At 44.4% G+C, this 6,554-nt stretch overlaps 1 long non-coding RNA gene across 1 annotated transcript; it reads left to right on the forward strand.

Annotated features, from left to right (window-relative positions):
• The first annotated feature begins 855 nt into the window (after positions 1–855).
• Positions 856–4,789, forward strand: LOC125512749 (uncharacterized). The gene is made up of 5 exons (XR_007285546.2): positions 856–1,123; positions 1,207–1,420; positions 2,165–2,241; positions 3,219–3,331; positions 3,406–4,789. It is a non-coding gene; the product is annotated as an uncharacterized LOC125512749 (long non-coding RNA).
• The last annotated feature ends 1,765 nt before the right edge of the window (positions 4,790–6,554 follow it).

The following is a 6,554-nucleotide window of genomic DNA, read 5'->3' on the forward strand; positions in this document are numbered from 1 at the left end:
TCTGTGAGATTGAGTGGAATTTAAACTTTTGAAAGTTGAATGAGAGGGAATAAAAGGACTTTCCCAAAACCTTGATCTTGCATTTTGATCTCCATGAATTCAAATTCATTTCATCACAAAACCCTAGAGTGAAGATAATATGACTTCTTCCATTTAAAGAAACGAAAAGGGTTTTGAAAATGATTTGAATTCCATTTGAAATATGTGAAATTTAGAAACTTTAAGCAACTCAATGAGTTCATGAGGGAAGATAAAATGACTTCTTCAAATTCGAAGCAAGAGAGTTGGAAGTTTCAAATAAATAATTTGGAAGTCACTTTAAAGTTATTTGAAACACATTTTCCATTTGAAGTTGTTTGAAACTCCAAATTCAAATCCAATTGGGAGTTATTTGGGTTTCTATTCAAATTATTTTTCTCCTAAACATAAATAAATGGAAATAAGGGTAAAATAATTCCCTTCAATAGAAAATTAGGAGAAAATAAATTTTAAATCATTTTGCTATTTTAAAAATGATTTTTATTGATTTTAAATGCAACAGTAGCACTGTTTGACTTTTATGATTTTTATGGAATTTATTTGAACTTGAAAAATAGTTCATCTTATTCTTGGTATTTTTATGAACATTTCAGTATCTAATATGCATATGTAGATTTTTATTTATTTTCTCTCTATTTTATTTTTTTGTTTGTGTTAAAAAAATGCACACACACACGCACAGGCACACCCGAGCCGGCCTGCTCGGCCTTTCGGCCCAGGAGTACTTCGGCCCAGGCCTGCTCGTGCCCGAGCGCCCTTCGAACCGGTCAACCGCCCTGCCTCTCCCCTCGTTCAACTCCTATCGCTGCCACTGACTCGTGGAGCCCAGCCGTAGGTCGTCCCCAACCTCCCGCTCAACCCGCATGGGATAGAGCCGCCGCGCCACGCTCCCACAACCGCCGGCCGCAGCCCTCGTGGAGGATGCTTATCCGCAGCCCCGCGCCTCCTCTCCGTGCCTATAAAAGCCCCGAGACACCTTCATCCGATCCCGCCCCTCCTCTACTCAGCACGTCGCCCGCAGCCTCCATCCTCTTCGTGTGCATCTCGCCGGAGCCAAGCCGTTCCGCCAAGGATTTCGTCGCCGGTGGCACACCCGACCCCTCCTTTCTCTGTCAATTGGATCCCCGCTCCGACTCGTATCAGTTTGACATACTTTTTTGACCCCAGGTCCCGCTGGAGCCGCTGCCCCGACGCGTCGCACCGGAGCTCAGAGCCTCCGCCTTCGCCTCGCCCCGTCCCGACCCCGCCGACGCCCCACTCCAGCACCACCCGAAGGCCCGCGTCGCGCTCGACCTGGCCGTACCCTCCGCTGCCGCCGGAGCCGCCACCCAGCCCGTCACCCAGACCGCGTTGCCGTCCTTTGTTCATCGTCATTGCTGCTGTAAGCCGACCCGGCCGCCCTGTTCTTTTAGTTGTTTGTTTTTTCGGTTAACTGCGGTTTTAATTAAACCATGCAGTTTTAGTTAAACCGCTCTTCGGTTTTTCTTTTAGTTAGCTGTTGTGGCCGTTTTGTTTAGATTGCGGCCATTCGCTGCATAGCCAACGCAGTGAACGCTGCTCGGCCAGCCACGAGCCGCCACATGGCCAAGGGCATGTTCGCAGTTATTTTTCTTTCTATTTAGTCCTTGGGATTAGCCCCTAAACTTCGGATTGCCACAACTTTTTAACCATAGGTCCAAATTCGATGAAACCAGCGGTAGATTCTTCATATTTTTTAGATCTATCCAACGGTATCATTTTTGTAAACTTCTGTCGGATTCAAATTTGAACTTTATTCAGATTTGAATTCAAACTTCAACTGGCCATATCTCATAAACCATAGCTCCGATTAAGTGGATTCTTTTTCCGTTTCGTCACCGTAGCCAAATCCTGCCACTTGGACCAATCTCACAATATCTTCACACACTTAGGATCTTTCCATAGTAGCTTTACTCACATGCTTTGTATGCACTATGCTTCACATCACAAATTTTGAACCCCATGCCTATGTTCTGTTGCACTTACAATATTTTGTGATAGTTAAGTGTGTTGTGTCTTCAGTTGGTTTTTTCGAGTCTTTTCATGTTGCATGTTATTTGGTTCTCTGAAATGATTGCTTATGTGAATGCAATGTTTGACTTTATAGATGTTCATCGGAGAGTGATGAATAGTTCTATTAAGTAAACTTCTGAGAGCGATATAATCTTCATCAACCATTACCAGGCAAGTTCACATTTGACCATTCTTTCAATTACCTATGTTTTATTTAGGCACTTAGTCCTTTGCGGTAGGATTGCATGGTAAGCATTTTATGTCGGATGGCTATGCTTCTACCTAGTAGTTCTTTTGAGGTAGGTCTGAACCATACAACCTTGTCACCACCGTGTAAGTTTATTTCTACATCGCAATTGGAGACGTGGATTGGGAAGTGTTCATGGCGAGACTTGAGTGACAAAGTAGTAATCAGGACTAAGACTTAAATGAACTACCTGGGCGGAAATTGGTTTGAATGGTGGCGAGGTACAATGGGGCATGCATGGGAAATCCATGGTGGTGCACCACTAGTGGTCCGTCCGCTCAGGCTCAAAGGGATCAAAGGTGTTTACATGTCTAGAAGCTTCCGTGTGCAGCCACAAGTCAATATGGGCTCTGGCTTAGTTAAGTAGATAGTGTGACCTCTTCCAGGATAGGCTACCAGATGTAGAATGAGTATGTGTACCGGCCTATCCGTGGGTTAAGGGAGAACACTTTCGAAAGACTATGTCTCGGTCATCCTGTTCTCAAACGCCAGGCAGCGCGAGAACTTCAAGGCAGGCGATCGAGTCTTGTGGGGAAAAGTGCGCAAACCTCTCTAGAGTGTTAAAACCTAATCGATTAGCTATGTACCCGGTTACGGACATCTTGAGCATCTAGTAGTGGAAATGCCGAGAGATCTCATCACCCTTAATTTAATTAGTGGGTCTAAATAAACTTTGGGAATATATTGAGTTGCGGTTTCCATCTCAATCTTATGCAATTTTTGTAACAGTAGCATAACTTATTTTATGATAGGGAAAAATTAGCTTTATGCAAACTTAACCTTAGAGCCTCCACAACCATATTGCATATAGAGATAGGGCTATTTTCATCTGCCATTATCTGTGATATTGCCAGTACATTCAATGTACTGACCTACACGGCTGCAATGTCTTATGTTTCAGGAATTTCTACGATGGGTAAGAGTTATGTTGTAAGATTACGGTCTACACTCAATTTGTCATTGGCGTTGATGTGACTCCACACTTGTTTGATTGTTTCAGCTAAGACTTATGAGGTATATATCAATTCTATGTCATTTATACATGTGATTGCACTTTGATATATACATCGATGTACTGTGTGTGCCAGCATACCAATCCAGGGATGGCACAGATACACAGAGGCTTGACCGTTTGAGGTCGGGGCGCTACACTTCACCCAGATCTGCGCACAGTGAAGGTCTTGGCAATAGAATATGTCGGCCCCAACCTGGACCAAGTTGTCAGTTTCCTGACATGCTTTCCGTGCCTGAAGAAGTTGTATATCGAGGTGATGTTCCTTTCCTGTTAAATGTTAACCATAATGGAGTTCATTTTTTTGCACCTTTTGCCAAGTTTACAATGACAATGTACTACGATTTCTGAAGGAATTTTGGAGGATTTCAGGACATACAACCCCACCCCATATTGGTTGCTTGATTCATATGGTTACAATCCATAAGCATTTCTCCTTTGGATTCATCTGTACTAGTTTTCTTAGGGAATTTTTCATCCACTCCAACCTCTTGTGAAGAAGGCTACATCTTTCTAGATTGTAATCAAATGCCCATGTTAATCATGTCAGATCAAAGATGTCATGTTGGTGCATTTTACAAATCCTGCAAACAAATAGGCGTGTAGTAGTGTTCAAAACTGCTTGTAGGCACCAACACATTCTCTTCTTTTCCAAATAATAATAGGCTCGGTGGTGGATAATGTTTATAACAACAATCACAACGAATGCCCGGATCTGCATCTCTCAAAATTACTTTGAACTCCTACCGAGGGACCTTACCGTAGATTACATTCGCTAGGTTCTTTCTTGCCAAAGCAAGGGTGCTGAAGGTACTGAGGTTGAACACACATTTAATTAGGAAAGATGAATGATTTGTTGATCAGAGCCGGCAGCTAGTGCAGAATGGAAGAGGCTCCAAAAAAGCTAAACATCGTATCGGAAGAGCATATGACAGAGTAATTGGAAGTCATTGTGTCAAACCCGTACATGACTTGTTTGCGGCTGATCCCTTTGCATAAATGACGAGGTTTGGAAAGCAGCCTTACTATTTTAAGTTTTAGTTTGAACCTCTCTTATAATCCATGTCCAGCTAATCAGCACGGGTGCTTGCAGCTGAATGAGCTGAATTTCATTTCCATTATCAGTTTGAACCTTGTAATCTTTGAATTTGAACCATGTAACTCTGGAATTTGAACCTTGTAATATTCCAGGATTTTGTGGTACAATCGTTGAAATGGCATCGTATGAGACTCGTATATTGGTAGTTCTATTTTGACCTTAATATGCAATAGTCTTAGATTTTATTAACCATTCACGACCAGGGATCCAGCCGGAAGCAGAGCAATGGCAAACATCGTCGCAACAAGATGTAGATGATTAGATGCTCGTTTCTCCTAGTTTAGTATGCATGCAATTGCTTACTTTGGTGTGTGGAAATGTTATGTGTGTAGTCATTTATGTTATTGTATGCTTAATTTGGTCATGCAATGCTGTTCTTATAAGTATATATGTTGATGTTCTGTAGACAGAGCATATCACATCGCACATGGACCACACTAGGGAACCCATCGGTCATGAATTCATCAATCGCAGACGGTTGTATACCAGCAAGCGTTTTCCCACAACACACACTACGACCCGTCGGTCATGAATTCATCAACCGCAGACGGTTGAGGGGATCGCGGAGCATTCTGATCGCGTCCCTGCACACGCGCTCTGCCAATGGTTGGGCCTGCGCATGATCACGTTGGGGGCCCATATGCATGCGGTTGCGCCACGCGCGTTGCCATGATGCAGCTACGTGCGGCACGATGGAGTTACGCACTGCAAATTAGAACTACCATCTAGGCGTGCGGATATTCCAGGACGTCTGGCTTCCCCTTTAATTCCCACGGCCATTATAACCTTAGTCTCTACAACCTTCCGATCGCGCCCACAACATAACAAGAACACTCACAACGACACATAGAGAGGGGATGTCTAGCGGCGCTACAATGGAGTTTGGCAAGAATAAAGTAGAGACCCATGTGAGGGAGAAGGATCTATCGGTGGTGTACACCATCGACCCGGCCATGATGGACGACTACATCAACACCGTTGAGCAGTTGTTTGCTCGAGACAAGTACAAGGTGCTCGGCATCGACCTCTAGTACACCAGTGGTCGTCTCAACATAAATCAGAAGGTTGCCATCACCCAGTTGTGCGTGTGCAATCATGTCCTCATCTACCACTACTGCATGGCCACAGAACCCTGTGAGCGTTTAGCCAGGTTTGTCAATAGCACCCACTACAAGTTCTCTATAGTGGGTACCACCAACAATGTAAAAGCGCTCAGGGTTATGGGATTGGCCTGTAAGAACCTTGTCGAAATCCATGGCCAATACCATGTCTGGGGCAGCATGAAGAAATACTCCCTTGTTGAACTTGCCTCGGCCATCATCGACCCCTACTATGAAAAAGATGAAGCAGGATGCCAACAGAACACGTCCCGTATCCTGGCACGGGGCCTGGGTGCAACAATTGGATGAACCTCACCTCAGGCTTGCGGCCAAGTGCGTGTACACATGCTACGAGATGCACAGGCGGATCGTTGACATGAGGAAGTGCCTCCTTCCCAAAATTGAGGGGGTCGGATCGAGCCACCAGGAGAGCAGTGGCAGCAAGCGTCACAAGAAGTAGATGATGATTAGATGATCGTTTATCCTAGTTAATCATGCATGTAATATATAGTTTACTTTGGTGTGTGGAAATGTCATGTGTGTAGTAGCTACCTATGTAATTATGCATGTAATAGTTTACTTTGGTGTGTGCAAATGCCATATGTGTAGTAGCCACCTATGTAATTGGATGTTTAATTTGGTTATGCAACCATGTCCTTATAAGTGTGTGTATATATATATGTTGTTGTTCTGTATGTGTCTGCAGGAATCGGTATGGCGGGTTGCCGCTGTTCCTGATGGAAATTAAACCAGTTGAAATTTTGGATCTGACCGACCGCGAGCTTCTCGACCCTTGATAGAGATTCCTCCAAGAACTCAACACCACCGTGTGTAGGCCCCACGGTGGGCGCCAACTGTCATGGAATTGTCACGGCAGATGTCCTTAGTGTCAGGACTTAGTCGCGAGGCCAACGCATCTATGTGGTAGATTGAGAGGGGTTGAGCGGGACGAGAGACGCGATGTTTTACCCAGGTTCGGCCCCTCACGGTGGAGGTAAAATCCTACATCCTGCTTCATTGATATTG

This window comes from Triticum urartu, chromosome 1A, assembly GCF_056163025.1.
Source record: "Triticum urartu cultivar PI428250 chromosome 1A, HENAU_Tu73, whole genome shotgun sequence".
Lineage (NCBI taxonomy): Eukaryota > Viridiplantae > Streptophyta > Magnoliopsida > Poales > Poaceae > Triticum > Triticum urartu.